This window comes from Tupaia chinensis, unplaced genomic scaffold (assembly GCF_000334495.1).
Source record: "Tupaia chinensis unplaced genomic scaffold, TupChi_1.0 Scaffold000088_1, whole genome shotgun sequence".
In the NCBI taxonomy this organism is placed as follows: Eukaryota; Metazoa; Chordata; class Mammalia; order Scandentia; family Tupaiidae; genus Tupaia; species Tupaia belangeri.
In genome coordinates, this window is record NW_006159550.1 from 1,856,890 (window position 1) to 1,869,070 (window position 12,181).

Sequence of the window (12,181 nt, forward strand, 5' to 3'; positions counted from 1 at the left end):
CCAATGTATTTTCTTTTTTTCCCCTAAACTTTTTATTCAATAGCAATAAAATCCCTTGACATAACCATACACCTACCAGCCCATGTCCTTACTAACAGAGAAAGCTATAAATATGAAATTGGCATGTACCCTTCTCTGTGGAATTAGCATTTTATTCTACAGTTTGTTCTCATACACAATATATAATACTGTGTAATTTTTAAAAAAATCTCTTTATATAAACAATATAGTGTGTGTGTTCTATTGTAATTTCTTATCCATGTAGAAATATTTATTCAGGTTGTTATATGTAAATTTAGTTTTTCAAGTTAAATGCTGTAGATCATTTTTTTAAAAATATATTACAACTTGTTTTTCTCATGTCTCTGTGGGTAGATGTTTAGTTGTTTCTGTTTTTTTTCTGTTATACACTGTATTATATAAGATTGTCCTTGGATATGTCCTTTGTGCATATGTTCTAGAGCTTCCTGGGAAGTGGAATTGCTGAGTAGGATGATCTTCACATCTGTAACTTTACCAGGTGATGCCAAATGACCATCTGAAAAGGTTAAAGCAAAACATACTTCAGCTAGAGTACATGTGAGATTCTTTGCCACACATCCTCATCTACATTTGTAAAACCAGACTATCATATATTTTCTAATCAAATGAGCAAGAATTGATATATAACTTTTTTTTTTTTACTTTGTTGTTATCTGAATGTGCGTAACATTAATCATCTTTTCATATGTTTAGGGACATTTAGATTTCTCTTCTACACAATATCTTCTCATATATTTCATCATTTTTTTTCCTGGAGAGCAAGTGTAAATGACTTCTATCTGTGTAATTTATTTTAAATTTGGTCCTTGTGTATTTTTAAGATATGGTCATTTCCTTTCAATAATGAAGGTAGATACCAATATTTCTGTTAGGATTTGTGTGTTTTCTTTTTTGTTTAAAAAAATTTCTCAAATGAATGTAATAAAAATATAAGCCTGCATTTTTTTCCCTAAAATGTTAAATATTTGCTCTTCTTAACTGAATCTTTAAACCATTTAGAATCATTCTTGCATATAATATAAGGTGGGACACTAATTTATTTTTTCCCTTTCTGGAGTGCTAATTTTTCCAATATTACTTATAAAATCTTCACAAGCTTTATAACAATCCTGATTCTTCAAGGTCTGTCCTTTATTATTATTTTTAAAAATGATCTTGTTTATTCTTGACCCTTTATCTTCCAATATAAATTTGGGTTGAGGTACTCAAATCTATTTAACTTCAATCAGAATTTTAATTATAAATTATATTGTCTACTAATTTATTGATAAAGTTATAAAATTAAATTTTTTTATCCATGAACATGGTATATTACTCAATGTAGTTTCTACTGTTAGTTCCAGAAGCAGTTAACCTATATTTATGTACATACATCTTTTTTCATTTTTCCCTATTGACCTTTCATATTTTCCATTAATTTTTTAGTTAGTCTTGTTAACATTTAATTATCAATCTTACACATTTTGTGGTTATTTGCAAATAGCAGTTTTTGTAAACAATTATTTATAAATGGTTGTTATTGATATCTCTGGAAGCTGTTGTTTAGTATACATTAATATTATACCTCAGAAGAGTATTTAAATTTCTTATTAGACTTATTTTTATATTTGTAGCTATTTTTGCTTTTGCATCCCAAATGATTTTCTTAGTGAAGAAGTTTACAATGCAATTACAAACTGTAGAATGCAGAGAGAACCAAAAAACAGGAAAGGGTTTTCAGTATAATGATCAGAAAAACCTGGGTTTAGATTTTGGTTTGTTCTCCCTCTGATTAGCCATGCATTTTTTAATATAGTTATTATTTAGTATCCACAGTGGATTTGTTCCAGAATCCCCTATAGATACCAAAATTTACAAATGCTAAAGTCTCTTACATAAAATGTCATAGTATTTATGTATAACCTAATTATATGTATCCTCCCATATACTTTAAATTCTCCATATACTTTAAATTTCTTACAAAACCTAATACAATTTAAATGCTATTTAAATAACTGTTTTGCTTTATTGTTCAGAGAATTGTGGCAAGGAAAAAAGTTCCTGTTCAGCACAAACAAAACTATTGTAGGTCTAACTACATAGCATGCATTAACAACCAAACAATTTTTCTCTTCCTTCCTTCCTTCCTCCCTCCCTCCCTCCCTCCCTCCCTCCCTCTTTCTTTCCTTCTTTCTTTCTTTCCTTCTTTCTTTCTTTCTTTCTTTCTTTCTTTCTTTCTTTCTTTCTTTCTTTCTTTCTTTCTTTCTTTCTTTTTCTTTCTTTATTTTTTCTTTCTTTCTTTTCTAGAGGGATGAGTACTCATCTGAGTGACACAGAGAGACAGAAATGGGAAGAGGGGAAGCATTGTCCTGCATGGGCAATGGTCACACTGCTATTCCTCCTACTCCATCTCTCCCTCCTTTCAGGATTTTGGGAATGCACACAAAAGTGTGCAGGATATTTTTCCAAATAATGGGTCCAGGACTTGAACTACACAATCAGCCATGTGGACTATAACCTCCTTCACCACCAGGCCATGAAGCCAACCCAACATCAGAACAATTTTGATCTGCAGTTGGTTGAATCCATAGAAGTAGAATCTGTGAATATAAAGGGCTGACTACACATTGCCAAATGTCTCTATTCTCCAGTTTTCTTATGTGTAAAGTGGGGCTGAGGCATATTTATCTTATAGGGTTTCTGTGAACCTTAAACTAATCATTAAATATCGTATTCCATTATTAACACTCTAAATGCATATTCTGTGCTAAATTCTCGGCCGAATCCTTAGCATAGAGGCTGGTACATTGAAGCTACCTAATGTCTCTCACTTCTCTTTCTGTTTTCATACACACACACACACACACACACACATCATTTTTGCTAGCGAAATGTGCTAGAGGAAAACACAAATATCGAATGTTACTTTCTAGGGTTTAGTGGAAAAAGAGGGCTGCTGGAATGATTAATACTCAGAAAATTGCACTCAGGATTTCCAATCCTACTTTAACCTTACCTGGCTCCAGTTATAATGACAGATATTTGAAAATTTCCCAGAATAACTCATCAAATTATTAACTCCCCTTTTACCAGGAGGAGTCTCTTAAGACCCTTTTCTGTCCTTGGAGGAACTGTTCAGCTATCATGCCCAGTGTGACCACAACTGAACTCACCTCACCATAGAAATTTTTTGGACAGGGGAAGAAAACAATTCAGCGGAACCAAGTAGAGTCCTAGTCTTGACCAGAGTAGCTTTCAGTTCAACTGCAAAGAAACCCCCACCTTAATATGCATTACTGGTGGGTGAGGCGTTCCAAAGGGAGATATAGGAAAAGCTAAACAAGCAAAGAGCATTTCTGAATTTTGAAAGAGTTGTCAAATACCCAAGTTTGGAAAGGGACGAATAGTCATGAAAAAGAAGTGTATTTATAGTATATTTACCGTAATAATGACCATGACTATGACTTCCATCTGGGTGAATGTTGCAGTAGTGTGGTGAACATTTTTTCCACCTAGTATCATTTCTTTAATAGGCAACAGCCCCAATCCTGGTTTGGAGGGCCTTCCCCCGTCACTCTGCACATGTCACCTGGAACTGGCTTTAGTTGTGTTGAGAAGAAAAACTCATAGCTAAGATTAACCTAACCACAAAGTCTTTTAGGAGGAGTACATAGCTAGCTTGACCCCTTCAGAGTCTCAGGAATGTTCTCTAGATTTCTGGAGAAATCTGAAATCAAGAAGTCAGTAAGTCCATGCTCACTCCTGAGGCTCCAGGAGAGAATACTTCCTTTCCTCTTCCAGGTTCCTCTTGGCATGTCTCTGCATTGCTTCCACCTCTGCCTCCATCTTCACATGGTCTTCTCCCCTTCCATCTATATCTTCTCATTTTCTATCTCTCATAAGAAAATGTGTCACTGGATTTAGGGTCTAGATAGGTAATCAAGGGGTGATTTCATCCCAAGGTTCTTGACTTACTTATATATGAAAAGAACCTTTTTCCAAATAAGGTACATTCACAAGATCCAGAGATTTAGATGAGACATACCTTTTTCGGTACCACCATTCAGTCCACTATGAAGAGACAATCTGTTGCAAGACTCTCCAGTCAACCCAGAAGAAGCAAGAAAGAAAAATGTTAGAGTTGGTTACTCACAAGAGACTGTATCAAGCTGTACCTGAAATTGACCCTACCCCTGAGGTATCCTGTGTTTGAACAGGATATTTTATTATCTTTCTCCTTGAGCTGGCTTGATTTGAACTTTACATCCTGAAAAAGATAATAGAATAAAAAGAATATTTTTCTATTAGGAGAATCATCCTTGCTTTTTCAAATAGATGGAATGTCTGTGAGAGTTTATGTGGTTTGGGAGGATTCAGAAAGCTTCGTTCTGGCTATGTATTCTGAAGGTGCAGGCTGTGTGGACCTCATTCTCTTGAGCTGCAGGCTGTGTGGACCTCCAAACCACCAGGAATGGGCTATTCATTCTCCTAACTGACAGGGCCACTGTGCTTAGTAGGGTTTACCTGGGGCAAGATGCAAAGTCACAATTGAGTATTGAAAAGAAAATAAATGTTCTCATCTTAAGAAAGTAGTGTGGAATAGAGAGAAGTCAAAGGTTTGGGTTTCAAACAAAACTGAAAAAGGGATCAAGGCTAGCTGACTGCTACCTGGCCTGTGTGGCAAAGTGCAAGCTATTTAACTTCTCTGAACCTCAGATTCTAAAAGTATAAAATGCATCCTAATTGCATCTCAGTTCCATCATATAATAATTAGATTGTATAGTGACATCACTGTAACTCTCTTTTTAAAATAAGCTTATTTATTTATTTCTTGAGAGAGAGAAAAAGACAGAGAGAGAAAAGTACCCTGACAGAGTCCTGAATCTGTGATTCACCCAGCCCAGATCACAGATGTCCATGTCACGTACAGGGGAGGCTTTGGGACACAAACCCAGGGACTTTGCGTGAGGGGCCAGCACTGCAGGGTGTCACCTTACTACTGCGCCACTGGTTGGCCCTGTATCCCTCTAACTTTTAACTGCATGATATAGTGATTATGGAGGTGGGCTGAGGAATACAAGGTAGGAAGAAGACAGGGTGCCTCATAAACTCTCCAGACCTTGTGACTGCTAACCCAATGTGTCCTGAGGGAGAAGCAGCAGGGTGAAGATGGATGAGCGACTGTTGAGTGGGGCCCCGTGCTTCCTGAATCTCCAAGGTGTGAGGCTCTTAGGTCCCTCTCTTTTAACTCTCTGAAGTAGGAGGTAATCTCTGCACTGTACAGATCTGAATCCCAAAGCTGCATGGGTTATGTAACTTCCCCAGTTCACACAGGTAGTGAGTGGCTAAGCTGGAATTTGAACTCAGGTTGGTCTGACTTCAAAGTCCTTGATGTTTACATTACTCTACCCTCTCTCATAATACCAAAGGAGCAGGACAGTGAGGGTAGAAAAAATAATCCTAACACCAAGTAGAGAAACAGAACTAACACTTACATAATGTCTACCCTGAGCTGGGAGCTCTGCTAAATACTTTATAGAAATTGCCTTAGAATTTTTATAAAAATAGCAAATGTTTATTAAATGACTACTGAATGCCAGGCTGTGATTGAAGAGCTTTATATGTAGGGTCTTCAAAAGGTTCATGGAAATGTGCATTATGAAAATCTTGAAATGGCTGGATTTCAACATTTTTTGCAGCAATAAACTTGTATTTGAATTTCATTCTTTTCTTCAAACTTTTTGAAGTTTCTTTGCCATAGTTTGTGTAAATCTCACAAAAGCCTCTTGAAAAAAGTATTTTTGCTGTTGTTGTTATTGCTGCTATTAATATAATTAGCTCCTTGTTGAGAATATAGAAAGGGTCTATATAACTTGTAGCTACACAGCTACACAACTTGTACAAGCTAGTAGACAGTAGGATGGGATCCAGGGGACAGCTCCAGAGCTGTACCCTGTGTGTGTAGGACACCATGCCAGGAGTCCTTGGACTCCACACATCAGTTATGTCCCCACCAGTAGACAGGCAGCTGGCACAGGCTGCACAGTAGCATGACCATATAAACCCCTTCTTCAACCTGCCCCATGCAGAGCTTCCCTCCCAGCCCTACCGAAGTCTTCACAGTTTTGCCCAGTATATGTCAGAGCTTTAGAGTAGCTCTCACTGTGTGTTAAAGCTGATCTGTAAGAACTGCCCCCTTACACAGACAGCTCTGTCTTCTCTTGAATATATACACTGCCCAAGGTGGCTCATCTTTAAGTGAAAGCACATCATATATATGCCTCTTGAAAGCCCTGACTAAGAGTACCTTGCCCTTATTTAAATGACTACCTTTAAATTTTAAATTTAATCTTGCTTTGAAGCCTCCCTGCCCTTTTCAGGATTTTTTTTTTTATTGCTTATTTTTAATTTTTTTTATTTTTCTTTTATTTTCTTATGGGCAGACAAGAAGAAGAGAGAGCGAGGTACCTCTGCAAGGTCTTGTCCCCCTCCCACATCTCTTCCATTCATCAGGATCTTGAGAGTACACACACCCATTACATTTTCAGGTGGACTGAGGATTAGAACCCATGGCCAGTCATGTGGCTTCCAGCACTGTAGTTTGGTATGTTATTAACACCAAGGCTAAGCCTTATAATTCTTCTTATGATTATTTTTGGGATGAGCTAAACATCCATAATAGTTGGCTGAAAAAATCTTTTGGGCCTTCGTAGAGGGATATATTTGAACAGGAAGAGAGAAGTATGGTAGAGGAACCCTCAGGCATAAGTATCATTTATTTAAAAGATCAGTTTGGAAAAAGAAGTCTAAGGTGATGACTATAACTTGTCAACAAGAGGTCAAGAAAGACAGACGGTGTTCAAGTGTGATGGCAGAGGAAATGCATGAAGAAGATCCATTGGCTCTATATAATTCATGTGTTACCAAGGGATCACAAACAGGGGACAGCAGGGAGAAAATCTACAACAACACTTTTGACCAGCACGGTATTATTGTAGATTACATTCGGATACTTTCTTAGAGAGGTGGAATGCTTCTGGTGGGATATGCAGTCTTCCATGAATCCAAAGTCTCCCTATGATTCCCTATTGCCTGGATTTGCCCCAATGCACACACTTACATTTTCTGCCCACTCCCATTGGTATTTGGATTTGCAGAATGACTGACTCCCAGAACTAGATAAGGCAATGACCTTGCAAATGATTTCATTTTCTCTTATTTTCGATATTGATTAATTTTCAAGTTTGAGGTATTACCAGGAGAAAAAGAAGACAAATGGCTACATTAAGAACTAATTTCAGGCTAACCAGTGATACAGTGGTTAGGTAGGCTGGATCCCACATGGCTAACCATGTGGCTTGAGTCCAAGACCTGGCAACTTGAAAAACACGCAGGGTACGTGTGTGTGCATGTGTATGTGTGTGTGTGTGTGTGTGTGTGTGTGTGTTCCCAAAATCCCAAAAGGGGAGAGAGAGACAGAGAACGAATTGCAGCATGACCTTCCCTGTGAATGGTGCTTTCTCATTTCCTCTGTCTCTCTCTGTCTCTCTCCATCAAGTGCATGTGCCCTCTGGAAAAATTTTTTAAAAATAAGAAAAGAAAAGAAGAAACAAACTAGTTTCATTATCAAGACAGGATTTCTGGACTGTCCTTTAGGGTTATGGCTCAGAATTGATAAAAAAGCTTTGGAGGGGAGCCAGATGGCAGCACAGAGGTGAAATGTGATGATCTGTGAGGCTGATCTACATGGGAAGGATCTGGGTTCATGTCTGGAGACCTCCCTAAATATGCTGGGCATGCACCTGCCTGATTAGAGTCTCCCTAAAGCTGGGAATGAATCAGGACCTCAGGATCCTGTGGGATGTGATATATCTGTCTGTCTTAAGTGGACTTAAAAAAAATATGGGGCCAGCAGGTGGCTTGGTAGATAAGACATTGAATTCCCACATGGTCAACCACAGTTCTAGTCTCAATGCAGTAGCTTGAAAATTATGCTGGGTGCATGTGTGTGCATGCCCCAAATTCCAAGATGAGAACGGAGGAAAAGGAATTGTGACGTGGTCTAGGGAGTGAAGTCCCACTTTCTGTCTCTGTGTCTCTCCACAAGCATACATGCCTTATGGCAAAAACCTAAAAAAGAACCGCCCCCCCCAAATCCTAGGTCTATTGCAGGGAACAGCATCGAGCTGTGTGGGTTCATTGTTTGATGAGGCCAGTGGTGGAGGACTTGTAAAACAGCTACCGTGCTTTAGTCCAGGCAGACGTGGCCAGAGGTGCTGCAAAGCTGTTGGAAAATGTCTCCCTGGGAAAATCAGCAGCAGAGGCTGTGGGATGACGCTGGTCCTCCTCAAGGTTTCCTCTAGTGACTCACAGGGTGGTGGGAAGAGGCTCTAAAGTGTTGTTTGATCTGGCACAGCAGGTTATGCCATCATTCCAGGTCAGGCTCGCCAAGACCGTTACAGGCTCTGCATTGAAATACTGGCCTATACACAAGGCCTGACTGGCAGGGGTGTCTGCCTGGGATCTTGGCCTGCTTTGTGCAGAACTATTTGTGAGTTCACCTAGTTGCATGGCATCATAAACTAGAAAGACAACCTGGGAGTCATTCCAGGTAACCACCAGGTACAATGCAGGTCTTATGGCCTAGCTGCCCTACTTCACATTTTAGTTTGCTCGTATGTCGTAACTCATGGCAGTTGATTTCTCTAAGTCAGAATACTCCCTGAAAGATCCATGTAGAAGGCAGCAGAGGGTTGAAATCCATGCTCCATGCCATGCCATGCTGAGTACTCCCTGCCCTCACTCCCTGCTTGCCTTCACTCTCTTCTCTTACTACTCTCTGCTTTACGTTTGAGGTTTGAGCCACAACACAATGTGAGAGATCCTCTTCTGAGCTGATGTGGTCTGCTTGCAATGCTTGGCTTGCCTCATTTTTCACTAACTTTATAGGATCAAGCACAGGTTCCATCTCTTCCAGGAAGGCTTCCTCATTCCCCCTCATCCTACACTGAGTTGCACATTCCTCACCTGCTCCTCAGTAACATCTTGGGTCATCTCTAGCACTTCTACTTCTCATACGATGTTATAGTTACCAGTTCATGTTTATTTTTTATTTTTCAAAATTATGACCTTATTTGAAACAGGGTTTGTCTCTCTCATTCTCATACCTCAGGGCCTTACGCAGGAGATGGAACTAGCACTGAATGAATGACCATGGAGAGAAAGAAGTGGAAGAGGATTTGAGATCCAACTTGTATCCATTGTCTGTCATGTGCAAGATACAGTGTCAGGTGTGTCATTTAATCTTCACAAGTATATGCAAGATGTGTGAGATCATTATCTCCACTCTCTTCAGATGAGGAAAATGAGGCTTACAGAGGAGAAATACCTTTCTTCAGGTCCCGTGGTTAGAAGCTGACAGAAACATCTTCTGAATCTTTGCCTCCACAGCATGGAAGCCCGTGTTCTCGACATCATCACAGAAAGTGCCCAGGCCGAGAGTGCCCGAGTTGAGGAGGAGAAGGAGGCTAGCCTTGCAGTTTGATTTTTTAGTGAGGCCCTTTGACTACTCCTGTTTGACCACTGCATCAACACTGCCATAATAATCTGCATCTTCAATAGCCAGTCTCCCTGGAAGAATTGCCCAGGGAGGAGTCACAGTCCCCTCTTCACCCCCATATGACCTCAAGGTTATTGCCTAACAATTTTTTTATAACTTCACTTCCTACAGATAGCATTTAGCTTTTATAAAACCCACCCAGTTCGTTATCTGCTCACATTTCTCCAGATGTTTCACCTCCCACTCCTGTCTTTCTTAATGACTCTAGGGGGTTGATTACCAGCAGGGTTAAAGCTGTCAAATTATTCTTGGCTCTATTCCATTTCTTTCTGTCTTTTCTGTTTTAAAAATCCATCTCCAAAGTTCAATTCTAAATCTTCACCAATGGATCAATATATTTTTTTCTTCCCAGTTTAAGTCAAATCACAGTACCGAAGCCATACAAATGGAGACTATTTCATTTTTCTGTAATTCTACTCACTCTGAAGAGCTGGTTGTGGACTTTACATAGGGGTTTGATTCCCTCCTCCTTGTGCTCACACCGACTCAGAGCCACAGCAGGACTGTAGGCTGATGTTACTGTTTAGGACTCTCATTCTGGGACGGTCTTCATCTGTCACACCAAGAGGAAAGGCTTGCCCTGAGATTTTGGATGTATCTATAAGTTTATCCCTGTTGTTCTTCAGAGTGGAGAGTGAAGGGCATTATCTCTACTCACATGACAGATTTCACGATGTTTGCAGATTCTCCTGGTTCCAGAGGCCCCGGTCTATCCACCAAGCTGCATGGAAACATGGTAAGTGGAAGAGCCTTGGGCTCACAGGATCATCCCAGGAGCTCCACCAAATTCCATAGGCACCCAGGTGGTGCCTGCCTGAAACTTTCCCTCCACCTGAGACATGTCTAGACAGGTCTGGGGTGAATCCTGTCTTTAATTCCTGACCCACTTTTCCTAACCCAAAATTTATAGTGAGAAAAATTTGTTTTCTCTCAACTCAATTTTTTTTTTTTAATTTTAGAGAGATTTTTGCTATATGGAATGTACACTTATCGGAGAGAGAGAGATAGAAAGACAGAAATTGAGAAATCATCCCCCAGGGTGGATGACTATGCCACAATTCCCTCTCCATTCTTGTCTTGGGATGTGGGGCATACACGCACATGTGCCTGGCGTTAGTTTAAGCCACAAGTCTGGGACTCGAACTGTTATTGACTACATGGGAGTCCAGCAACGTGACCATTACGCCATCTGCTGGTCCCTCAACTTGGATTTTATTGTCTCCAAAGTTTGTATCTGTTTAGCCAGAGTGATGTGTGGTTTTAGAGTAGCACTCAAGGGGCACTGAAGCAAATCCGAATTCTGAGGCCTGAGAAGACTGCTTCAGTTGCTTCCTCGTTAAATACTAATGGGACTTTGCCACTTCTTTCACTCGAGGACTCGGAATCTTCAGATTACCTTTTTATGTCCCACAGTACCGCATTATTCAGAACTTAAAAATAACAATACTTAAATATTGGTATTGAGAAATATTTACAAAGCATATTTTAATTTAATATTTCACTTGTGTGATTGAAAAGCCTTTGCACTGAGTAAGAGCTAGGGCTATAACATAGAATGAAGCCCTACATTATGATTCCTTTCTCATACACATTTCTATAGACGTAAAGTTAAACCACCATGCAGTACTGTGTATATTCACAGAACAAGAAGTGTTTTCAGAAATCCAGCTAAGCCGTTTCTTACAAAGAACTTGCAAATTTATTTCAAGTGATTCTCGTCATCCACATACTCTGAGGTTGAAGTGTTCTAACCGATATCAATTATTTTGCTTTTAGGCCATGGTAAATAATTATTAATGCTTTTCATCTATAGTACTCACACATATACAAGTGCATACTTTGAAATAATGTGGTTCTAGAGATTACTTTTATAAGATTAAAAATTCCTTATGTTTTTAAATAAATATATGCACACATTAAAAAGATTTAAAATAAAAGTTTGTATTCTAGAAAAGGATTGTCACGAAAGTTCTCTAAGGACTAACTCACTGTATATAAGACCATTTTAAGCTCATGTTTTAAAATATACTGCAGTGCTTTGGCAGACTGGTCATGTTTGTCAAAAAGGTATTTTTTATGTCAACAGTGCCTCATAGGTTGATAGGTTTTTTATACATTAATTTTTTAATCCAAATATTCAAATCCAAATATTGAATATACTTAATTGGGTTTGATCGTATCTGTTTATTTGGTCAGAATGTTATCAGAACAGATGAAACCAGATAAAACTTGATCGAGGACCACAACTTGTCATTCCTGATCACTTGTTTTAGACTGGCTGCAGTAAACTGGAGCACACGGACATTTCTTGTTTGGTTTGATTACACATTGCACTAATAGCCTGGATGTTGTCCTCACATTTGCAGTGGAAACATTAAAAATCTCGTCCAGATTAGTTGCTGACAAACTTCCGCAGAGTGGGATTCTCAGCACGAGTTAGTGTTCTCCCAGTTCTGGAGGCTGACGTCTGAGCTCAAGGTTTTAGTGGGGCTGATTTCTTCTGAAGCATCCCTTCTTGGCTTGTGGCTGGCTGTGTTCTCT